The following is a 26,070-nucleotide window of genomic DNA, read 5'->3' on the forward strand; positions in this document are numbered from 1 at the left end:
TTTGACATGATTTGTTTTCAGTAAATCCATGCTGGCTGCTTGTGATCAGCCTTTCCTCCTCCAGATGCTTGAATGGCCTTCCTTAGGATATGCTCCAGTAACTTCCCAGGTACTGAGGTGAGGCTAACCAGTCTGTAGTTCCCCAGGTCCTCCTTTTTGCCTTTTTTAAAGAGGGGCACTAAATTGGCCCTTTTCCAGTCCTCTGGTACCTGGCCTATCTCCCACTTGACTTTGTGAAGATCATTGCCAAGGGCTTCGAGATCTCCTCTGCCAGTTCCTTCAGGACCCTGGGATGAAGTTCATTTAGCCCTGCTGACTTGAATTCATTCAGACTCAACAAAAGCTCTCTGACAGTCTCTTTTGTTATCCTCCTCCCTCAGTTTACCCCTTCCTTATCCAGATAATCCTTATTAGGTGTCTGGCAGCTTAATTTTTTTATGAAGACTGAGGCAAAGTAGCTGTTGAGTAGCTCCACCTTCTTTGTATCTTTGGTTAGGAGTTCCCCCTGGCTTGTTAACAGAGGACCCACAGCTTCCTTGGTCCTTCTTTTCTGGCCAACATATTTATAGAATCTCTTCTTGTTGCCCTTAACCTCCTTTGCCAGGTGCAGCTCATTCTTTATTTCTGATTTTCTTCCTAATTTTGTCCCTGCAGGTTCTTGCTATTTCCTGGTATGTTGGTGACCTGCCCATTCTTCCATTGCCTGTATGCTTTCCTTTTGCATTTGAGGCATTTTAGAAGCTCCTTGTGCAGCCACATTGGTCTCTTGCCATTCTTCTTGTGCTTCCATTGTGTGGGGACAGTTTCTTGTTGGGCTTCCAATACTGTGCCCTTTAGAAGTTCCCAGCCTTCCTGGCTGCCCTTATCCTTCAATCTGTCTCCCATGACACCATGCCTATTAACTCCTTGAGTTGAATGAAATCTGCCTTTTTGAAATCTAGTGTCCTAATTTTGCTGACCTCATGCTTTCCCTGTCTCAGGATTCTGGAATTCTATAATATCATGATCACTTCCTCCCAAGTTACCCATCACCTTCACATCCTCCACCAGTTCTTCCCTGTTGGTCAGGACAAGATCCAAGATAGATGATCTCCCTAGTTGTATCCTCTACCTTCTGGAACAGAAAATTGTCCTCCACACAAGTTAGGAACTGGCTTGACATTTTGTTTGGCTGCATTGTTCTTTCAGCAGATGTCCAGAAAATTGAAGTCTCCCATCAATACCATCCCATAGCTTTTGGATAGATTTGTCACCTGCTTGAAGAGTGCCTCATCCACTTCCTCTTCCTGATTTGGTGGCCTATAATAAATCACCACCATTATATTGGTGCTGCATCTTTCACCTTTCATCTTCATCCAAATGCATTCTGCTTTGCTGTTCCTTCCTCCTGAACCAGGGAACAAGTTATGTGTTTTTGACATACAAGGCAACACCACCACCTTTTCTCCCAACCCTGTCCTTCCAAAACAGAGTGCAACCCTCCGTGTTGACATTCAGTCAAAAGAACTGTCCCACCAGGTCTCTGTGATGCCAGATTACAGTTCTTTTCACAGGCTGCAGCTTCCAGCTCATCTTATTTATTCCCCATATTTCTCACATTTGTATTCATGCATTGGATGTGTTTTGCATTTTGACCTACTCACTTCCCTTTTGACTTACTCACTTCCTGTGCCACTTGTAGCAGTCTCTGGCCCTTTCCCAGAGCTGAATTGCTTCTTCAAGCTCTTTCCCCTCTGGACTGTATGCTCTGTTGCTGGGGGGCTTTGATCACCATCCCATGGAACCTAGTTTAAAGCCCTCCTTACTAAGTTGGCCAGACAACAACCAAAGATGCTCTTCCCGAAAAGTGTGACGAGGTATTGAAGTCTGTGCTGGGGGCAAGAAATAATCTACCTGCCAGAGAAAATGGGACATACTTGGTTTAGATAAATGATCCCTGTATGTTCTGGTAATGGTGGTGCCTGTCTTCATGATGTTCACATCCAATTTTGTATAAGTCTGATGGGAAAACAATGCATGTATTTTTAGCCTTGTGATTTTGATGGACCTGTTTCAATTTAAACTGTCCCAAAATGCTGCCCTAGTAAGGGGAGAGAGAGAAGCAATTTATGTAGGCTGGAGAGGCTTGATGGCAACATTGATAAGTGGGGACTGATTATAGCAAAGAAACTAATATTTCTTCCAGCTGGCCACTCTGGTACTTCATCAGATAATTCCTAAGCCTAGATCTCCTGGGATCCAGAAATATTTTGTGCACTTTGTGTTAGATGAATGATAAAAAGCTTTCATGTAGCCCCATAAATATACACTGATACAATTTGTCCAAACAGGAAGAGCTCTATATTCATAGCCCTTCATATATAAATATCCTTTAAAAACAGAACACTTTTGATATTTCCAAAATCCACAAAGCCACTCTTAGCCCAATTTCCATCATTTAGGATTATTTTCCAAAACCTAATATGATTTTCCAGAATAGCATTCTTGATCTGAGAAGCATTTTGAATTCCACCTTAAAAACACCACAATGAAAGCTAAGGAACAGAACTGCCTGGACAGAATACCCCAGCTGCAGCAGAGAAAAGTGATCTCCCTTTCTTTGCCACAGCTCCATTTCACTGTAAAGGATGTTAACTTCCAAACCCCACCCAAGCCAGCTGTGCTCATGTTTTTCAGATCAAACCCCAACTTTGTGACTTTGGTTTTGGCTGTAGCAAGGCATAATCAGCAGAGGGGGGCAAGTCACTCACCCACAGCTTAGGAGAATGCAAGTTAACCTCATCTGAAGGATGGCAGAGGGAGGGCTCAGAGAAAGCTAATGATATCTGAAACTGGGCAGTGTGCACTACTTTACAACAGTAGGGAAAGATCATTAATGTGCCTGATTCAAAACTGTATAAACCATAGCAACCATTGTGGCCCTAAACAGACTTCAGTGAAGGAACCTGAGGTTTCCAAATCATCGTAAGAATGCATGGTAAGGAAATGCTTTTCATTTCAGCTTATTTGCTAAAGAAAGGAAGCAGAGGAATGGGTTTATGAATCCTCCTACACATGTTCTGCAGAGATCTCTGCCACACACAAAACACCTCTACTGAGCATGTTAAAAGATAAAAGACAAGAAAGCAACAACAGGGGTCAATGAAGAGAAGCTTTCTTCCACATGTAATGTTGAGGCTTAAAGTTAAACAAATAGAAGAAACAATATCCTTCTGTTTATTCAGAGTAAGGCAAGACAAAAAAAATAGAAAATAAATATTCACAGCAGTGTGGTGTGGAAAAATAGGTGGAGTATGCACTAACTAGGAGAACTGGGATTTCCCATAAAAGTGTCAATAAGTAAATGTATGAATTCTGATAAGGAAAACAGGACTTGGACAATCAGCACTTAAGCAAGTTCATTCCATGTATGCAGAAGCTGTGTATTCACATGGCAGGTTCCCTCAAAACTGCTGTTTGGATCATAGGAGAGTAGGGATGGAACGGACTTCACGAGGTTATCTAGCCAGCTCCCTGCTTAAGATTAACTGAAAACATCCCCACCCCTAGTCAGCCACCTGACTAAGACATCCTGGCCAAGTATCTATCCAACCTGCTCTTGAAAACTTCCAGGGATGGCAATTCCACAATTTCTCTATGTAGTCTGTTCCAATGCTTGACTACCCTCAAAGTCAGCAAGTTCCTCCTGATCTCCTACTTAAATTTCCCCTGATGAAGTTTGAGGCCATTGCTCCTAGTCTCATTCATAATGGCTAGAGAGACTCCTATCTCCACCCTCTCTCTGTAATTGCCCTTCAGATATTTGAAGACCTTCAAATCTTCCCTCAGTCTTCTCTTCTCCAGACTAAATAACCATGCTTCTTTCAGCCTTTCCTCATAAGCCACGCCTCCCAGACCCCTAATCATTTTTGTAGTTCTGCACTGAACTCTTTTCAGATTATCCACATGCTTCTTGAATTGTGGATACCAAAACTAAACTGGACACAGTACTCCAGATGAGGCCTCACCAGCATTGAATAGAGCATGAAATTAACTTTTTTTGATTTGTGAGTGACACTCCTGTTAGCTGTACAGGCAGAAGTTGCTTTAACAGTGGTAACCTTGGTAATATTTTAGAGTGTTTTGTGATGCATACTCAGCTCTGTACTGATGTGGCAAATGTTACATGTATCCAGTCTACGCTATAGTGACTGCAGAGTAAATACATCCTAAAATTTTCCCTGGAAAATGCATTAAAGTCATTGCCATCCACTACCAATGTGGTCAGGCCACCAGCTTGCAAGCAACAAAGTAAACCATTTGTGGGCATGCATCTTACAACTGCAGTTTGAAAGCTTTCATTTGAATTAATGCTCTGATAGGCATATTTAAGGCTGTAACAGGCCTGGCAGCATGGAGTTTGGGAGTATTCAGCACTGGCCTCCCTTCATTCACTTTGAAGTCTGACAGTGCTACCAAGCTGGGAACACAGCTCCAAAATGAGTGTTTTCAACAACCCCATCCCAAATGTCCCCCCTCCTGCTTGGTTTCCAACTTCAGTACCATGGACAGTCACCACGCCCAAGGGTCTGAGGCAGAGCTGCCCAACTGACAAACTGATTACCCCATCTGCTAGCTCTGACCTGCATGACCCATGACATAAACAAATATAACTGGGCCTGGCACCAGGAGACCCACAGTGTAGGTAAGAAGCCAATAAGACAGGTCTCAATGGCAGAATAAAAGTAAGCCATGATGTGTACACCAGTTTCAGGTCTGTGCTTAATCAAAAATATAACAGTAGCCAATGTCACACTGACCAAAAGTGCTATTGTGAAGGGCTTAGTTAAAGGGTTGACATATAAGTAGAAGATTGCATGCTTCTTGGATTCATAAAGGGGTCAAGGGAAAGAGCCTGAAGAGTTACAAATGACCCAAAGTAATGGAAAAAAAAGGAAGAGATGAGGCAAGCATGTGAAAACTATCTTTCTATTTCTCTGATTATGTCTTTCTGTCAGGATTGTGTTTGAAATCAGTAGATTCCCATCAGCCTTCTACTGCTTTGCTAGTTATTGAGGACTCTAAACTCAATCCTGTAATTACAGATGCCCATTCCAAAAGCTAATCAATAAATACCCTTGAGTAACCTGATAGTCCACCAAGCAGGCTGTATATGTCTACAGATCACTGCACATTTTACTAGACTTAAAGAAACATATCTTTTTATATATGTGAAATCCAATCTCTCATACATACTTGCCATAAGACATTTATTTTTTGCTACCAAAAATTCTTTAAACTATGTAGCACTAGTAAAACAAACAAACAGTGAGGAGGTATAATATCTTAATTTCCCAAAGGCAGAGCTTTTCAAAATTAGGAATTATCCACCAAGTCCCAGTCAAAGTCAATAGGAATTAAATGCCAAACTTCTGTAGGACCTGTGAAGACTCTGGACACAGAGGGCACCATTTAACCCCAACATTAAGAATACTTCAATTTTGATACTTCAGCATATATCAGAACCTAATTAAAATTCCTTCATACCAAAAAACAGGCACAATCACATTGTTTTTGAGCAACAATATAGCAACAATAGTAGCAATCATAGCTCAGCCCCTGGCATGGATCTTCGAGAACTCCTGGCACTTTGGTGAAGAGGGCCAATGTCGTGCCTATCTTCAAGAAAGGGTGGAAAGTGGATACAGCAAACTATAGGCCCATCAGCCTGACCTCCATCCTGAGGAAGGTCTTAGAAAAGATTATCAAAGAGGCCATTCTTAACAGACTGGCCAATGGCAACATCCTGAGGGATAGCTAGCATGGGTTTGTTGCGGGTAGGTTTTGCTTGACCAATCTCATTTCCTTCTACAACCAGGTGACCTATCACCTGGACAAGGGAGAAGAGATTGATGTCATATGTCTTGCCTTTAAAAAATCCTTTGATCTGGTATCCCATGATCACCTCTTAATAAAACTGTCTAACTGTGGCCTTGGCCTCACCATGATCCACTGGCTGGGGAACTGGCTCCGTGGTATGACCCAGAGGGTGCTGGTTGACAGAAGTCAATCATCATGGTGCCCTGTGTCCAGTGGGGTCCCCCAAAGCTCGGTCCTTGGGCCTATCTATTTAACATCTTCATTAATGATATGGATTGGTATCAGAAGCACACTGGCCAAGTTCGCCAACGACACCAAACTCTGGGGTAAAGTGTCCACACCTGAGGGCGATCCAGGCTGACACGACAGACTCAGGAAATGAGTGGATGAGAACCTGATGGTGTTTAACACCAAAAAATGCAAGGTTCTCCACCTGGGGAACTAAAGCCCACAGCATGAATATAGGCTCGGCAGTGCTACGCTGGCTAGCACTACGAAGGAAAGGGACTTGGGGGTCATGACTAACCAAAAGATGAGCATGAGCCTTCAGTGTGATACTGCTGCTAGTAAAGCAAGCAAAACACTTGCATCCACAGATACTATTCAAGCAAATCCCAGGACATTGTTCTCCCATTGTACTTGGCCTTGATGAGGCTGCAGCTGGAGTACTGCATCCAGTTTTGGGCTCCACAATACAAAAAGGATGTGGAGAAGCTTGAGAGGTTGCAGAGGAAAGCTATGCACATAGTCAGAGGTCAGGAAACCAGACCTTATGAAGAGAGGCTGAGAGCTGTGGGACTCTTCAGTCTGGAAAAGCACATGCTCAGGGGTGATCTGGTGGCCACCTATAAGTTTATTAGGGGTGCTTACCAGGATCTGGGGGAACGTCTGTTTACCAGAGCGCCCCAAGGGATGACGAGGTGGAACAGTGACAAACTCCTCCATGACCATTTCAGGCTGGACATAATAAAGAACTTCTTTACTGTCCGAGCCCCCAAGGTTTGGAATAGATTGTCGCTGAAGGTGGTTCAAGCACCCACTTTGAACACCTTTAAAGACATCTGGATGTTTATTTTGCTGGGATACTATGATCCCTGTTGACTTCCTGTCCCTGGGGCAGGGGGCTGGACTCGATGATCTTCCAAGGTCCCTTCCAGCCCTAATGTCTATGAAATCCATAAAATATAGCCAGACGAAAAGTTTTCCACAAATATGAGCAGCAGGCCAAATATCCCTTACACATGTCAAACATAAGTAATTCATTATATAGAAAACAAGCCTTGATTTTCCACTCCTACAAACCAGAGTAAAAATACACTGAAATGACTCTTTACTCCTAAATCATTTAGACACTTTGGAAAAGCCTACTCCACTGACTTGAATGGTTAATCCAGACTGCCATCATATTAAATGCTCTCATTTAATTAGGTTGCTGGCAAATTTAAAAATGTAAGAAGATAATGAAATGTCATGTCTAACTGACAAAGCAATGTGCATGGGGATGGTGCATTTCATGCACCCCTCACAGGTCTAATTATAAGTGTAATGTTAAACAGGTGCAGATGTCAGGGCCTATGTTTTTTTCATCCTGATATCTCACAACTCTTTGTTGTGGTAGCTGGCAAAAGGGAAGCAGGCAAATTTGTGAGGCAGTGAGATCCTCTTGCCAGTGAGACCCTCACTGCAGTGAGACCTCTTGCCAGTCTAAACTTGTTTAATACAGCAAATCAGTCTTGCCTTCTACTGGATAAACTGGTGCATGTGCTTATATGAAAGAACTTGTGTTCTGGCGATGGGATCACTGGTGAGTACATACATATCAGCTCTCCAGATAAAGTGGAAACTTTTAAATGAATATGCTTCTCAAGAGCACTAGATCCTGGAACAATAAGAATGCCAGGAGTGGATTCTCCCCATAACTGATTCTCACATGTCCCTGACAGGAAGAATAACATACAACTGGGAAGATGGCACCACAGTATTTTCTTAGGTTATCTATCCCATAAAATAATTCTGCACTCCTGTCTGCATATGATGAAGGTGTCAAAATGTGGAGAAAATGTAGAAAATAGTCTTGCATGGAACATGCTGATCCATAGGCACCAGTGATCAAGAAGCTTTTCCAAAACATGAGGCAATCCTTATCATCCCCAAATCTCCAGCTTTCAGCACTCCCATCCAACTGTATGACAAGGTTAACCAAACTGTGCTACAGAAAGCTAGGGGCCCCACTGTTATTTCAAATGAAACAACCTACATATTAAAAATTGTTTATCCAAATCTATAAAGCTCATAATTCTTAATGTGGGGACTTGGAATGTAATATCACCATAGCCCCAATACATATGATGAAAGAAATATTCCAGACCTGGAAAAGCAATCACTTGCAGTTTATTGAGAGATTAATGGTACAAGACAACTCTTTTTCCTCTATCATGTTAAAAACACTGCGTTTTTCACTTTTTGATGCTGCAATTTTATTGAGTCAGAAACCAAATGCCTATCTATTGCAGCCAAATAAACACAGTGGAGATGGAGTATTCAATGATAGAGTTAGGAAGTTTAGTGATAGCCCCCTTCAGCTGTAGCAGTGTGAGGAATTTCAGGGCAGAACAACTGGCAGTAGTCTATGCGTATATAAATGCATCCACACACAACCAATCACAGTGCCATAATTCACTCCCTCAAGATCTAGGCCAAATTTCTAAGGCCTAGGATACCTTAAAAATACATATGAGCAGTTATTTTTCTCCCTATACCCTGGGTCTAACCAAAGACTTAAAAGAATGGCAACTTTTTTATGTCATCGAAAAAATATATTCAGCCTGTGTGGTTTATAATCCTTCCCTTGCTCCGAAACAAATCTGAGAACCCCTGACAGCATTCTTGGTCTTCCAGCCATGAGCACAGACCCCAGTGAAATATGCATGCCCGTGTCACGGAGCAAAACCCAGACCTGTGTGCAGAACATCCTATAAATATCTCTTAGACAACATGGCATCTTCAGGTACAATTACATTTAAGGACAATAAAAGGAAGAACAGACTTGTGCCTGACTCCATTTCTATTGTGTAAGTACCCCTTGAGGGTCCCAAGAAACGATGTCAAAAAAACCTGCTAAAATTCCTGCCTGCTGATTTCATCATTGCAGTCTTTGCTAGGAAATACTACGATTGCCAAACCTTACCACTATGTAGAGCCAGACTGATGATTGTTATTATTATTACATATTATTACCAATAAATATGCAAAGACAGTTGCTGTTCAGACTGCCCTAAATATAAGATATCACAAGGCTGCAGCTTCCATATTGTTTGGAAATGTCCCAGTATATGTAGATTCTGCTTTTCAGTGGGGGCATCTATATGAGATGCCTAAATGCACAGTAGTATAGTTTACTGCATAGTAAGTACATGTGTCTACATGTGGGGGCATTTACTGCACAGTAAAAACCCTTAATCGCACATAAATTTGCTACTTGCAAATGCAAGTAGCACATTTAAGTGGGATTGGTTACTGCGCAGTAACACATGTGTAGATATGACCTGGGAGCAAGTTGCCCAGCCTCAGGACAGCCCCAGGGCTGTGGGTTAGGAGCCTCTCCACCACCAGAGCTGGGCTGCCTCTGTGGCAGCCCCTCGCTGCAGCCCTGGGAACACATGCAGGGAGCCTAAGGGCACTGAAGGCCTGCCTGCCTGCAAGCACCCCAGCACTGCCAGTCCCATGCCATGCCCCTGCACTGGGCACTGCAGGAAACTGTTCAGTCCCAGAAGGACAGGGACAGCCATGCAGTGGCCCATAAAACTGGTACAGGACCTGCAATGACCTCGTCCTCCTCAACCAGGCCCGTGCCCATGCCCCTGTCCTCCACCCAGGGCCCCAACTGGACCAAGGAGGAGACTGGTGACCTCGTGACACTGTGGGGTGAAGTGGAGGTGCAGTGCCAGTTCAGGCGGGATGGGCGCTCCAACACCCACATTTATCAGGTGTTGTCAGGCAAGATGCAGGAGCATGGGCATGACCAGCTGGCACAGCAGTACTGCATAAAGGCCACACCCTTGAGGGTACAGTGGGTTGCCATGACTGACCACAATCATCAGTCTGGCAGCGCCCACAGGTCCATGCCCTTTATGCAACAACTGGCAGACATCCTTACACCCTTGGACCCAGGCCACAGCCATGCTGTTTACAGCAGCATGGGCAACCTGCCCAATCCCCAACCCCAGCCTGGCACCCCTGGTGACATGTCACCTGAGGATGGCCCCTTGGGGGTCCAGTGCCATGTCCTGCCAAGCTCCCCAGCTGCAATCTGTACCAACAGCTCAGGAAGCCCAGGCCAGCACCTCCTACATCAGGTCCGCAGCCCCAGGGCCCACCACAAGGCACAGATAGCCATGACAGCCTGCAGATAGCCCATCCGCAGCTCCTCAGAGGTCTTCACCCAGTTGGAGCTCTGCCCCGCTGTCTGTAGGGGCGGCCTGGCAGGGACCCTGCCGTCAGGGGCAGGAGGGGAGAGTGGGAGCCCCCTCATCTGTCCCTCTTGTGTCCACCCTCGGGCCTTGGAGGAGCAGGTGAGGGAACTCCAGGAGGCAATAAGCAGGCTGAGGGGGATCAGGGAGGATGAGGCTGTGTTTGATGAGTATTTCCATTCCTTACAGCTCTAGATGCCTATGGGTGAAAGCCCAGAAGAAGAATCTGCAGCAGAGGAGTGGCAGACTATCACCTCTGGACCCAGGCAGCAGGAGCTGGTGTCTGCTTCCCCATTGCACCTGGGGAACAGGTACAGGCCCCTGGCAGCCTTGGTGGAGGAGGCAGCAGAGGAGGATTCAGAGGAGGTAGTCCCTGCGACCCCCACTGGGCAGGCTGGGAGATCATTGCCCAGGCAGAAGAAGAAACACTGGGTTATTATGGTGGGCAACTCAATCCTGAGAGGTACGGAGGGGTCAATCTGCCAACCAGTTCCTATGGCAAGAGAGGTCGCCTGCGTACCTGGAGCTAAGATCAGCGACATCACCAAAAAAAGATTTCTGATCTCACCAAGCCCTCCGACTACTACCCCATGGTCCTTGTCCATGTGATCATAAACGATGTGGCTGGGAGTAGTCCAGACTGCATCACAAAAGACTTTCATGACCTGGGGGTCAGGCTTAGGAAGTCTGGGGCACAGGTGGTATTCTCCTCCATCCTTCCAGTTGGCTTCAGCCGGAGGTACCAGGATGCCTCAGGGTAGTCAACTGGTGGCTCCAGAGATGGTCTCTTCAGGAGGGCTTCAGATTCTACAACCACAATCAGCACTTCCAGGGAGGAGGCTTCCTAGGATGAGACAATCTTCATCTCTCCTAGAGGTAAGCATCTATTCTCCCGCAGGTTGGCTGATCTCCTCCAAAGAGCTTTAAATTAGGTTGGACAGGGGAAGGGGAACCAGTGGTCAACAAGAACCCAGGGTTGGTGAGCCACAAACAAGGCATCAGACCAAACCAGGTAAGCACTATGGGGCACACTAACCATCAAGGCAAAGAGGCACAAAAAGCCCCCATTGGGGGGGCTAAAATGTCTTTACACAAATGCCAGGAGTATGGGGAATAAGCAGGAGGAGCTCACACTCTTACTTGCTAGCACACCATATGACCTAGTCAGCTTAACTGAAACACGGTGGGATTCTACGCATGACTGGGAGGGTACAGGTTGTATAGGTGAGACAGAGTGGGGAAAAAGGCAGGGGTGTATTTCTCTATGTTAGGGAGCAGTACACATCTTCTATCATTAAGGTGGGGGTAGAGGGGGAGAATACCGAGGCATTGTGGGTCAGGATCCGGGGGGGCCAGTGGAAAAGGACTTGGTAGTGGGGGTCTACTACAGACCTCCTCATCAGGATGATGAGCTAGATGAGGTATTCTTCAGGCAGCTTTCAGAGGCCATTCAGGCAAGGGAGGCGGTGGTCATAGGGATCTAAATTACCTGGACATCTACAGGGAGGAGCAGATGGCCAAAACAAACCACTTTGGTAGGTTCTTATACTGCATGCAAGATGTCCACCTAACCCAGGTGGTGTCCAGTCTCACCAGGGGTAGTGCCTTGCTAGACCTGGTCTTAGCAACAGGGGATGATCTTGTGGGGAACCCGTAGGTACACAATAACCTGGGAGATAGTGACCATCACTTGGTAGAGTTCACTATCAAGTGAAGGGTGGGGAAAATATCCAGTGAGGCTAAAGTGTTAGACTTCAGAAGGGCCAACTTTAGTAAACTTAGAAGGGCAGTTAGTGAGGTGGTGGAACTCAAGAGCATCAAGCAAATGGGGGTCCACGGGATTTGGAGGTTTCTCAAGGCACACAAAAGCAGTGCAGGAAAGCGGGTAAGGGAATAAAAAAGTCCCCCTTAGATGAACAGGGAACTCCAGAAAAGACTGGGGGCAAAGAAAGAGATGTGTAGGCAGTGGAAGCAGGGGGTAGCCACCAAGGAGGAATACACTTCCCTGACACGCTATTGTAGGGAATCAGGCAGGCCAGGGCAGGACTGGAGCTTAGGCAGGCTACAACAATTAAGGACAATAAAAAGTCCTTCTACAGATACATAGTGAGCAAAAGGAAGGCACAGAGTAACATAGGGCTCCTGAAGAACAAATCAGGGCAGTTGTTACTTGATGCAAGGAAAAAGGTGGAGCTCTTCAATGAGTTCTTTGCTTCAGTATTCCTAAGTACTGACAAAGACAATTCCCTCACCTTGAACATAGACAGATGTCCAAAAGGCACCAGACCACCAAAGGTTAGTGCTGACTTAGGTAAGGAGCACTTGGAAGGGCTGAATGGTACAAGTCAGCAAGCCCGGATGACCTCCATCCACGGGTGCTGAAGGAATTGGCCAGTGTCATAGCTGAGTTACTGGCACATTGGTTTGAGTACTCATAGTGCTCCAGCCAGGTCCCTGAGGATTGGAAAAGGGTCGATGTGGTCCCCATTTTTAAGAAGGGGAGAAGGTATTCATAGATTCATAGATTCATAGATATTAGGGCTGGAAGGGACCTCAGAGATCATTGAGTCCAGCCCCCTGCCCAAAGGGCAGGATGTCAGCTGGGGTCATAGGATCCCAGCAAGATAAGCATCCAATTTACTCTTGAAGGTGTTCAATGTAGGTGCTTGAACCACCTCTGCTGGCAGACTGTTCCAGACCTTGGGGGCTCGGACAGTAAAGATATTCTTCCTTATGTCCAGCCTGAAACGGTCTTGCAGGACTTTGTGACCGTTCGACCTCGTCATCCCTTGGGGCGCTCTGGTGAACAAACGTTCCCCCAGATACTGGTGGTCACCCCTGATAAACTTATAGGTGGCCATCAGATCACCCCTGAGCCTGTGCTTTTCCAGGCTAAAGAGTCCCATGGCTCTCAGCCTGTCATCGTAAGATCTGTTTTCCTGACCTCTGATCATGCGCGTGGCTCTCCTCTGGACTCTCTCAAGCTTCTCCACATCCTTTTAGAATTGTGGAGCCCAAAACTGGACGCAGTACTCCAGCTGCGGCCTCACCAAGGCCGAGTACAAGGGGAGAATGACGTCCCGGGATTTGCTCGAGAAGCATCTATGGATGCACGCCAGCATTTTGGTCGCTTTACTAGCTGCAGCATCGCATTGGAGGCTCATGTTCATCTTGTGGTCAATGATGACCCCCAAGTCTCTTTCTTCTGTAGTGCTCTCCAATGTAGCACTGCTGAGCCTATAAGGGTGCTGCAGGTTTTTCCTCCCAAGGTGGAGAACCTTGCATTTTTCGGTGTTAAACACCATCAGGTTCTCATCCGCCCATTTGCTAAGCTTGTCCAGGTCAGCCTGGATCACCCGCCTATCTTCTGGCGTGGATGCTTTGCCCCAAAGTTTGGTGTCATCGGCGAACTTGGCCAGTCCACTCCTGACTCCAATGTCCACATCATTAATGAAGATGTTGAACAGGATGGGTCCCAGGACAGAGCCTTGAGGGACCCCACTGGTCACAGGGCACCACGATGAGTGACTGCCATTGATTACAACCCTCTGGGTCTGACCACAGAGCCAGTTTCCCAGCCAGCGGATCATGGTGGAGCCAAGGCCACAACTGGGCAGTTTGGCCAAGAGGTGATCGTGGGATACCAGATCAAAGGCTTTTTTGAAGTCAAGATATATGACATTGATCTCTTCTCCCTTGTCCAGGTGATAGGTCACCTGGTCATAGAAGGAAATGAGATTGGTCAAACAAGACCTACCCTCAACAAACCCGTGCTGGCTATCCCTTAGGATGTTAGCCTGGGCCAGTCCATCAAGGATGGCCTCCTTAATAAACTTTTCTAAGATCTCCCCCAGGATAGAAGTCAGGCTAATGGGCCTGTAGTTAGCCGGATCCACTCTCCTCCCTTTCCTGAAGATCGGCACCACATTGGCCTTCTTCCAGTCTTCGGGCACTACACCAGAGCGCCAGGAGTTTTCAAAGATCCGTGCCAGCTCCTTGAGTACCCTGGGGTGCAGATTGTCAGGGCCGGCTGACTTGAAGGTATCCAGCTTCTCAAGGTGTTCCTTCACGAGGTCAGCATTTATGGAGGGTAGGGGATCCCCACCACCCAGATCTCCCTGTCCCATAGCAGGCATGGGCGTCCCATGGGACTGATGAAAGACTGACGCAAAGTACCTATTTAATAGGTTGGCTTTTTCCTGGGCATCAGTTGTCAGTTGCCCCATCTGGTATAGCAGGGGTCCAACGTTGCCCTTGCTTTTCCTCCGGCTGCCCACATATCTGAAAAAGGACTTTTTGTTGTCCTTGATGCTTAAAGCTAGTTGGAGTTCAGTTGCAGCCTTGGCTTTCCTGGTTTGCTCCCTGAAGGACTGGACCAGTGCAGAATAATCCTCCTTGGAGGTGAATCCCATCCTCCATCCTTTGTAGGCTTTCCTTTTTAGCCGCAGGAGGTCCGCTAGGTCCCTGGAGAGCCAGGAGGGCTGCTGTGCCTTCTTGCTGCCTTTCCTCTGTGTTGGAATAGATTTAGCTTGTGCATTGAGGATCGCTTCCTTGAGAAGCAACCACTCTTCTTGAACTCCCATCTCCCTGGGGTCATGGTCCCTGAGGGCCTGACCAACAAGCCTCTTGAGCTTGTCAAAGTCGGCTTTTCTGAAGTCAAGGACTTCTGTGTTGCTGACTGACTTGCCAGCTTTACAGTGGATGGTGAAGGTGATCAGCTCGTAGTCGCTGTCACGCAGCTTCCCATCGATCACTAGGTCACCGATTAGGTCGTCCCCCGTAGCCAGTACCAGGTCGAGCAGCGCTTTGCCTCTCGTTGGCCCATAGACTTCTTGAGTCAGGTAGAGATCATCCATGCATGAGAGAAAGCTTTGCAACCGCTCGGATTTTGCTGAGTGATCTTCCCAGGAGATGTCCGGGTAATTGAAGTCACCCATGACAACCAAGGTCCTGGAGCAAGCGGCCTCAGTCAGTTCCCGGGTGAACTCCTGGTCAAGCTCAGGACTTTGGGTGGGAGGTCTGTAGTAGACTCCCACCGTTGTGTCCCCTGTGCTGTTTTTCCCATGAATTTTTACCCAGAGGGTCTCTAGTTGTCCATGCCGGTCACCAACATCAGCTTGCAGGGACATGTAGCTTTCCTTCACATAGAGAGCTACACCCCCGCCCCTTTTGTCAACACGATCCCTCCTGTACAGGGTATAGCCCTCTATACCCATGGTCCAGTCATGGGTGGAGTCCCACCAGGTCTCCGTTATCCCAATGACGTCATAATTCTTTGCACTGAGCAGGAGGACAAGCTCCTCCTGCTTGTTACTCAGGCTCCTGGAATTAGTGTACAGGCAGGCAAGTGTGCCCTTAGGGGCTCTTGCCTTGCCCACAGATTGTGCCAGGGCTGGGGCAGGGGTGGGTTCCCTTAAGTGCCTTGGTCTGCTGGCTTTGCAAGGGTTGCTCAGCGGGCCAGCAGTGGCAGTAGTCCCCCCATCCCCCAGCGGGCTTAGTTTAAAGCCCAGTGGAGCAGGTCAGCCAGCCTGGCTGATAAAAGCCTCCTCCCCAGGGGAGAGAGGTGGAGGCCATCTCTTCCCAGCAGCTCGCTGCCTCTCTCGCCAAAGAGCGGGCTGTGGTCATGGAAGCCAAAGCCTTCCCGATGACACCAGCTCTGCAGTCTTTGGTTCACTGCGTGGATCCTCCTCTCCCTCCTCAGCCCATAGCCCAAGACTGGGAGGATTGACGAAAACACCACCTGAGCTCCCAGACCCCTAAGCCCCGCTCCCAACTCCCTGTAGCGCCTCATGACCTGGCTGGGGGTGCTCCGAGCCATGTCATTGGTGCCCACGTGAATAAGGAGCATGGGGTAGTGGTCTGTGGGCCGGAGGAGCTGCGGGATCCTCTCCACAATGTCTTGGATGCGGGCCCCCAGGAAGCAGCAGACTTCCCAGGCTAAGGGGTCGGGGTGGCAGATTGCCCTCTCAGTGCCCCGCAGGATGGAGTCTCCCACAACAAACACCATTCGCTTTGACTTGGGGAGAGCGGGGCCAGTAGCTGTGGTTGAGCCTGGGTTTTCTGCAGGAGCTGGCAACTGAGCAGGCTCTGCTGGGGCTGCAAGAGGTGCGAACCTGTTGCTAAGCTCCGGAGAGGGAGGGGCCTTGGTGCGGTGGACCTTTGGGCCCTTGACCACCTTGGTCCATGCCCCTGACTGGGCAGAGAGGGAGGTCCCAGAGTCCTCCTTAGTCCTGGAGGGAGACGGTGCTCTACCCTGAGGCTCCCGGGGGAGAAGGGCCTGGCAGTAGGAGTCTATCTCCTGCTCGCAGTCCCTGATGGCACGCAGTCTCTGGACTGTGGCCTGGAGCTCCTCCAGCTGGCGTGCCAGAGACCCCAGTAGGGAGCAGACCCCGCAAGGGGAGGTGGCCATGCTTCCGGGCCCCAGAGCCTGAAAAAGGGACAGGCAGCCCCCGCAGCCAAGAGCCAGGGGCTCCGTCTGCATGGAGCCCGGAACCATGAGCTCCGTCTGGGTGGCTGTCTCTGAGGTGCCCAATGGGGGGGCCGCAGAGCCCAAGGGGACCCTCAGGGTGCAGCACGTGCCCATCCGTGTCATGCCTCTGGTAGGCTGGCTATGGCTGGGGCTGACTACTCTGGGGGGGTCGCAGGCAGGGTCTCGTGCCCTCCCACACCCTCCCCTGCGTGAACTTTGCGCTAACTCAAGCGCCTGTTTACGCAGCCTGTTCGCGCGGCTCTGGTCACAGGGCTCCCTGGGGGGCTGGGCCAAGTAGGGGCCTGGGCGGGGGCTTGACCTGGCCCGGCACCAGGCAGCAGCTCCTCCCAGGGAGCGAGGAGTTAACCCCTTCCCACCACAAGCCCGCTTACCTCTGGTTGTGCTGGGGATCGGCAGGGGGCTCTGCGGCTGCTGAGGGGGTGTCTGGGGGGCTTCGGGGGAGCGGGGGCGCAGCGGGCTTCACCCGCACATCTCTCACTGCTCTGGAGCCTGAGCTTTTTTTTTTCTTTTTTTTTTGGATGAGCTGGGTAACTTTAGGCTAGTCAGTCTTACCTCTATCCTTGGGAAAATACTGGAAAAAATCATGAAAGACCACATTTGTGAAGGCCCAGCATGGGAAATGATGCTGAAAGGAAACCAGCACAGGGTCGTCACAGGTAGATCCTGCCTGACAAACCTTATAACTTTTTATGACCAGGTCACACACTGCCTTGACACAGGAACTCAGGCAGATGTCATCTGCCTAGATTTTAAGAAGGCTTTTGACACCGTTTTGCATCCTATTCTCATAGGGAAGCTAGCAGGCTGTGGAGTGGATGCCTACACAGTCAGGTGGGTGGCTAACTGGCTTATGGACTGCACCCAGAGAGTGGTAGTAGATGGGTCATTCTTAGCCTGGAAGGAGGTGGGCAGTGGGGTCCCCCAGGGTTTGGTCCTTGGACCGGTGTTATTTAATACCTTCATCAGCAATTTGGACAGTGGTGTGGAGAGCACCCTGTCCAAGTTCATAAATGACACCAAGTTATGGGGCAAAGTTAACACACTGGAAGGCAGGGAACAGATACAGGCTGATCTGAACAGGTTGGATCAACGGGCAGAATGCAACAGGATGCAGTTCAACAAAGATAAATGGAAGGTACTTCACCTAGGGAGGAGGAATCCCTAGCACACCTATAGGTTGGGGGATGACCTCCTCAGCAGCTCAGTGGCGGAGAGGGATCTTGGAATCATAGTTGACTCCAAGATGAACATGAGCCAGCAGTGTAACGAAGCCATCAACAAGGCCAAACGCACCTTGTCTTGTATTAGCAGATGCATGATCAACAGATCAAGGGAGGTGATGCTCCCTCTATGCGGCATTGGTCAGGCCACAGTTGGAGTACTGTGTCCAGTTTTCGGCGCCGCACTTCAAGAGGGACACAGAGAATCTGAAGAGGATTCAGAGGAGGGTCACTCACATGATTAGTGGCCTCCATGAAAGACCCTACGAGGGGAGGTTGAGGGATCTGGATCTCTTCAGCCTTCACAAGAGATGTCTGAGAGGATACCTTGTAGTCGCCTGAAAGTTTATCAAGGGAGGACAGCAGGGAATTGGTGATTCACTATTTACCAGAGTACTCCTAGTAGTAACTAGGAATAATGGGTGCAAACTAGTGGAGAGTAGAGTCAGGTAGATTCAGAAACATTAGGAAGAATTTTTTTACAGTAAGGGTGGCCAGAATCTAGAATGGGCTTCCAAGAGAGGTGGTGCTATCACTTAACTTGGAGATCTTCAAGAGGAGGCTTGACAGTCACCTGGCTGGGGTCATCTGACCTCGGTCCTCTTTCCTGCCAGGGGCAGGAGATCAGACACAATGATCCTTTGTGGTCCCTTCTGACTCTACCATCTATGAATCTATGACACCAGTGACCGCCAGTGGTGCCAGCTCCTCCCCAGGGGCTCCTGGCCAGGTGCCTGCACAACATGCCCTGCCTTCAGGAGCTGCACACCATTACCACCGGTCAGGACCAAGCAGAGCTACCAGCCCCAGACAGATGGTAAAATCTGCACTGGAGGAAGGGCTGTCCCCACTGCACCCCTCTCCCTGCCCCCAGCCCCTGCCAATGGCCCTCTTCCCACCCAGCCAACCCACACTCCCCTGGCCCCAGGTTCCTCTCCCCACAACAGCATGCAGGGGGGTGTGAGAAAGAGAAAGAGTCACAGGGCTCAAAAGAGCAAGGGCTAAACATAGGGTCAGTGGCCCCAGACCCACAGCCCCAAAGGACCTGGCAGAAACCCTCCTTATCCAGGTGTTTCTGAAGGGCAGGGACTGGGAACTCCAACTCTGGTATAAAGAGGAGCCCGGAACAGGCAAGTAGGGGGAGCGTGGAACCAGAAGGAGGAGGATCGAGCCCAGCTATGCTTCAGAGAACCCTGAGAGCAATGTGGAGAGCAGGTAGGAGACTCCTCCAGAGAGCGAGCTCCCCAGAGGGAACTTAGAGGGAGGACTGTTGACCCAGAAGTACTTGGAACTGCTTGTTACCATGCCAGAGCCAGTGGAGCCTAGCAGAGACAGGTACTGTAAAGTCTATAATAGAGGGGCACTCTAGGAAACTGGTACCTTAAAACCCCAAGAGGGGCACAAGCAAAATGTGTGTCACAGATGGACCTTGTGGGATGAAGGGAATCGTGATGACCCCAATAAGAGGCTTGTGAAGAGCCACCATAGAGATGGTAGTGGAAAAAAAACAGGGACTGACCTCATGGACGTCAATTTTGTTTGTTTTCTGCTGAAAGGAGTCGGAACAATAATCCAGGCCAGGAGTGCTTGGTTTGATTGGTTTTTTGGTTTTTTTTCTTCTTTGGATGGAGGTCATGGGGAAGGGTCAAGTGGCTGATCAGATTCCAGTGGAACGGGTGAGGGTGTAGGGGTGGAGGAGCCCTCAGGAATGTAGGACCTCATGGGACAACTAATTGAACCTACACATCCAGGTACTGAATCAACTTCCTTAAACACCAAGTCGCGGCAGGAAAGAACGTGGGTGTGTGGACCTCTAATTAGAATTTGTCCTTCAAGTCGGCCGGCAGGTAGTGTTCTATGGGCCTGCAAGTTTGGGAGGTACCTGGCAGGAGGCAGTGCCAAACTTTATTGAGTAGCCCGTGCCCCTGCAGCTAGGTGGTAATGGGCCTCTCACATGCCAAGGAATGTGTTGATATGGGCAGTGATGTCCTCCTCAGCTGCAGGGGCAGAGACATGTAACACAGCCACAGGTAGCCCTCCAGGTAGCAATGGAGGTTGTGGGGCAGCCCAGGCCTGCCCCCTGTGCTGTCATAGCTCAGGGTCCCAAACCAGGTACGCAGGTGCACCCACGGCACCATGGCCATCAGCAGCACCAGGGCATAATGGGTTGGGCACCCCTTGGTCCATGCAAACAACTCCTTATGCAGTGCCCACAACATGAGCAGAAGAGGCATGTTTGGGGTGCAGTGCTGGTATTCCAGGGGGCCGGGCCCAGGGCACCACTCTGGAAAGGCCCCCTGTGGAGATGGCAGGGATGTGGGCATCTCCTTGTCCCAGTCATCTGAGAGCCCTGTACCCCCACAAGCCCAGGCACTGGTTGCTGGGTGGCAGCACAGCAGAGCAGTAGGCCTGCAGGAGGAGGGTGGAGGAGTGGAGTCTGGAGCCATGGCAGAGAAGCCAAGCCTATCCTGCCCTGGGAACAGGCCATGCGAAGCAGGCTGCCTGTTACTAGCACCCAGTGGCCTGCCAGCCCCTTGGGAGCAAGCAGGGATAGGGGGCTCAACTGGCAGCCACCTGAGCCTGGGCCCGCCCACCTGACTTACCATGGTCATGGCATGGTCTGGATCCTTTCAGTGTGCTTTAGACCATAGGAAGTTTGCTTCTGATGATGAGATTGACAAGGTTTAGTGCTTTTTTAAAGGCGAGGATGGGTGGTTCTGGAAAGATCTCTTTAAGAACTGGGTCTTCTTCTAGTATGGGTTACAATTGTTTGAGGATTTTCTGTATAGGTTCCAGGGAAGGATGGTATGTCATACTAATGGTGTGTTATTCGTAGTGATTTTCGTTTTGTACAGCAGCAGTTCTTCACGCGGTATCCAGGTGATTCTTTCAAAAGTGCAATGTATCTCTCTAAAGGTGTGTCCTTGTTGAGTGAAAGCCCTTTTGAGATTTGTGAGGTGATGCCCTGATGGAAAATATTTAGGAGAAACCAAACAACTGCATACCAGAATGAATGCACAGTGAAAATGTATTAAAGACAAAAATATCCAGTTATCTGTGGGAGCACACTTCTCACAGGACAACCATTCTCTCTCCAATCTCTTAGTTCTAATCCACAAAGGGAATTCACAAAACACCTTTCATAGACAAGCCTACAAACTTCATGTCATAAATCTACTGAATATAAAAAATTATGGATGAAATACAGACCTTGGATTTATGGCACATTATAACCTACCTAACATCTGATAAGCCCAGTTAACTTCTCTTCATTTTACTAGCTACAACATTCCCCCTTTCCCCACCACCTACTGTCTCACACCTATAGTCTCCCATGGCCTCTGATCCTCGCTGCCACACATTTGCATTTTCACAGACCTGCATTTTGCATATTGGCTTCTATTCCATACAGGAGAACACAAAACAACAGCAGACTCTTCCTATGCCTGAAGAAGGGGTGTTTGTGCCCAAAAGCTTGCAAAGAACAATTATTCCAGCTATTTAGTTGGTCTAATAAAAGTTATCACATTTACCCAAAGAACCTTGTCTGCCTATGTCCCGCTGGGGGTGGGGAGGGGAACCTAGGGGCAGGGGAGTGTGGGTTGGCTGGGGGCTGGGCATGGGCAGGGGCTGGGGGCAGGGAGAGGGGTGCAGTGGGGACAGCCCTTCCTCCAGTGCAGATTTTACCATCTGTCTGGGGCTGGTAGCTCTGCTTGGTCCTGACCGGTGGTAATGGTGTGCAGCTCCTGAAGGCAGGGCATGTTGTGCAGGCACCTGGCCAGGAGCCCCTGGGGAGGAGCTGGCACCACTGGCGGTCACTGGTGTCATAGATTCATAGATCGTAGGGTTGGAGGGGACCACAAAGAATCATTGTGTCCAACCCCCTGCCCCTGGCAGGAAAGAGGACTGAGGTCAGACAACCCCAGCCAAGTGACTGTCAAGCCTCCTCTTGAAGATCTCCAAGTTAAGTGATAGCACCACCTCTCTTGGAAGCCCATTCTAGATTTTGGCCACCCTTACCATAAAAAGCATAGGTGGCTACAACCAACATCGCTCGGAGAAGGAAAGTCAGTCAGACAATAAATGTTATTTTGATGTCAAGGGACTAAATGGTCTCTATGCCTTCTGCTGTTAGATCTCAAATTCAAACCCAAACTGTACTATCAGGTATATTTTCTCTACTTGAAAGGAATTCTGGTGACCTGTATGAAATGAGTTTGGTTTTCTGAGTCCTGTTCTGTGTGTATGCATTTCTGCATCGTATGTTGAATACTTGTTGGCAATCACTACAGAATGAGGAAAGGACTGAATAAACAGAAGAAGAAATACCTTCCTCCACCAAGGTTGGATTTTCCCTCTCAGGTTTTAAGTACATTCAAAGTAGGGTTTATAAAGAAGCTCACAGTGTACATATCTGGTCTATGTACATGGGAGTTTGGTTTCCAGGGATGTTAACCTGACATAATTCATTATTAAAAAAAAAAAAAGATTTTGCTGTACTGTGCTCCCCCTCTCTGTCCTCCTTTTTATAGAAAGGACCGTTTTCATTCTGATGGCCCCACTAGCATGTTAGTGTGGACTTACATACTGGAAAATCCCACACAAAGAATGCCATTAAATGTTTTTTACCAGCAGTGCGATGGCTCCAGATCAAATCTTTGCTTAGATTCTGTGTATGGGTTGAGAGGTACAAGTTTTAGGCATGCTATTATATTCTTCCATTACTAACTTAGGAGGATTCCATCAAATTGACACTTCTCAAAAAGCTGACCCCTACAACTGTCCTGAAGAGCCCATTGCAAAATACAGTATATCTGTTAATGTACAAAGGATTGATCCATGTAAACATTTCATAGGAACTTGAGATCATTATTTATTCAAGTGCTGACAGCATACTCAGCCAAGTACAAAACACAGACAGAAAGGCCCTTTCTTCCTCTAGGACCTCACAAAGTAAATCAACTGAGAAAACAATTCCCATGCAAAATTACCCCAGCTCGTTAGGGATAGACTTCTCATAGTTTACACTGTGGTGAGGAAAAAAGAATATATTTGTTAATGGCAGCTGATGTGACAGCCCTTCTGCTAAGACGAAGTGTTTGGGGAAAAAACGTTATGTGCCAGGGGTAGGAGAGAGTTACTGAAGTTGCTTTGTAGATTCCTGTAAACAATTCAAAAGGGCAACATGGATCCAGTTCTGTTCTGTGGGAGAATCTTTGTCCACTTTCCTTCCCTAGTCATTAGCTTAATCCTTTTATAATGGAGTTTAAATGCAATTAATATAATCAAATGTTATTCCTACCAGTGCCTTGAGTCCATAAAGGCTTGTCTGTGCATTTGTTTAGTATATATACTATATTTTATATTTACATGCACATACACATTTTTAAGAGAAATAATCTAACTTCCCTCTTTTTGCACTTTTCCCGCCTGCTCAATCCTCCCTGCTGTTCCCCACAAAAAAGATATTGAAAAGTACAGACCCTCTTCAAAGGGTCTATTTTGTTCCTGCTCTTTAAAGTCCAGGAAAATCTGATGCTCATAAGAATGACTTATTTGAAAAATTATTCCACTCACCTACATAGCTGGGTAAAACCCAGACAGACTGTAGGATCATCAGTTTGAGATACAGGAAGGCAAATTCTCTCCTTTATGTCTGCCAATCAGCTCTTAACAAAAATATTTAAGCAACAGTGCCAAGAGATGAGATTGACCAAACCTGCCTCCCAGGATGACTTATCACCTGGTGGTCAGACCACTGGGGAGAGTATGTACATATGCCCACAAGGAAACAGGGCTGCCCAGAGTGGGGGCAACTGGATTTGCCCCGGGCCCCCACAAAGCAAGGGCCTCCTGCCTCAGCTCCTGTGTGTACCATTGGCCCCTGCTCTGCAACATCGCTCACCAGAATACTTGGTATTTTGTTTTCGTAAAAAAAGAGGAAATTGGTGTATTAGAGTATAAAATGACACTGAATCATTTTCAACATGTCATTGTGACGTTATGGGACCCGTCCCCGACCATAAAGTAAATATTATAAATAGTTGTGTGTGAAACTAGATGCTAATTTGAGGCTTAAGTACTTGTTGCATTGATGTCCAAGGGGGAGTCTAAACCAATCAAGGTAAGCTAACATCTTTCTTTATCTTTGGGCAGCAACAGAGACAAGATTGATCAGGCAGGCTTATGATTGGCCTAGCCTAAGGTGTAGGCCAAGTAGCCCTGGTTACAGAGTCTGTTGGGAGAAGAGAAGGAGCAGGGAAGGTTTAAGGAGGGATCAGTGGCAGAGCAGGGCTGTTATCACAGAAAGACCTCCAGGGGAAAGAGTTCAAGTCATGAGTAAATGTCAGCTCTGTGGGTTTTTAAGGGCCAAAGTCAGAAATGAATTTGCAAGAATATAATAATTAAAATTATATATATTGTTTTCTTTATATTTGCCAAGGAAAATAACAACATTAGACATTACACACATTGAGGTTCACATATTTCCCCACTTCAAAAAATACTTCAGTGCAAATTGTCTATGTATAGGATCACATTCTACCCTAGAGCATGACGGCTGTGTGTTGTTCCTTTCTACTGCACAGTTCATCAGTAAATACAATCAAGATCTGAAATGCCACCTTGAAATTGTTACAGAGCATCGAATGGCTAGGGAGAGAATGCAAGCACACTATATGTCCTGGTGTAGTCAGAATAAGTATTTGGAGGTGTGTGCCAAGAAAGTACTAAATACAATTCTTGAGGAGGTGAGAAATGCTCGCTACTATGGAATCATCATAGATGGGACACCTGATGTCTCACATACTGAGGAGTTGGTATTTATCATGTGATATGTACATGAAAAAGATGGAAAACAGGATGTGCAGGAACAATTTCCGAAAATGGTGGACTCCGAAAAAAGAAAGGAGTAGACATCGTGGAGCAGATAAAGAAAGTACTGGTGGAGCATAAGGTAGAGTTGCAGAACTGTAGAGGCCAGTGGTACTACCATGCTTCAAATATGTCTCAGAAATACCAGGACATGAAAACTAGGATACAGGATGAAAATCCTCAGGCATTGTTTTCACCGTTCAGTGCACACTCTCTGAACCTATGTGGTACCCATGCCATGGAGAAGAGCCCTGAAGTGAAACTGCACACTGTATTTTCATGCAGTCCTGCAAGATGGAAAATTCTTCAGGAAACTGCAGGACTCTCTTCACTCCGTATCAACTACTAGATGGAGCTTGAGAATCAATGCTATTCACCCCCTCATAAAAAATCCTAAAGGGATGCTGGATTCTCTCTTCAAAACTGAAGAAGAATTGGACTTGACAGCAGAAACCCAGGCTGATGTTTTAGGTCTCATTGAGTGGCTGCAATCCTTTGAGTTCATCCTGCTGACTACGGTGTGGTACAAGATATTGCAGTCCATCAATATCCAAAGCAAGTTTGTCCAAGGAGCCAAGCTCACCATGGAAGAAGGGGTGCAACATGTCAAGAGCCTTCTGGAAGAAATTCACCGGTTGAAAGATTCCTGGCCAAGTGTTCTCACGGAACCTAAGGTCATCGCTGAGGAGTTAGGTATCACCACCGAATTCAAGAGAACACACAGAAGAATCTGAAGGACAAAGCATTTCTACGATGAGCCAGCCAATACAGAACACAATCTCTGCCTCTGAAGATAAATTCAGTGTTGAAGTGTCCAACGCAGCCATGGATATGCTCCTCTCAGATCTCTGAAATCTAGCTGAGACCATGGGGAAACTCTCAAGCTTATTCTCACCACCTGTTGCAGAGGATGAAGAAATTGTGAAGTCTGCAGAGTCCCTGTCCACCACATAACCACGAGATGTGAACAAGGATGAGCTGCAAGAAGAACGTTGCTTGTTTTACACAATCAGTAAAGACTCAAATTTGTGCACCTCTGGAGGAGTCATGGGCAATGCAGTTGAGCTTCTCAACTGGATTTATGGCAAAGGTGTAGAATCTGTGTTCCCCAAGATGCATTTGCTTGCGAATGCTCATTGCCTTGCCAGTCTCTGTTGCA

General features: G+C 47.7%; 1 pseudogene; it reads left to right on the top strand.

Annotated features, from left to right (window-relative positions):
* The first annotated feature begins 10,523 nt into the window (after window positions 1–10,523).
* LOC149873296 (uncharacterized) lies at window positions 10,524–11,235 on the top strand (annotated as a pseudogene).
* The last annotated feature ends 14,835 nt before the right edge of the window (window positions 11,236–26,070 follow it).

This window comes from Crocodylus siamensis, chromosome 1 (assembly GCF_052110815.1).
Source record: "Crocodylus siamensis isolate JL-2025a chromosome 1, ASM5211081v1, whole genome shotgun sequence".
NCBI classification, from domain to species: Eukaryota; Metazoa; Chordata; order Crocodylia; family Crocodylidae; genus Crocodylus; species Crocodylus siamensis.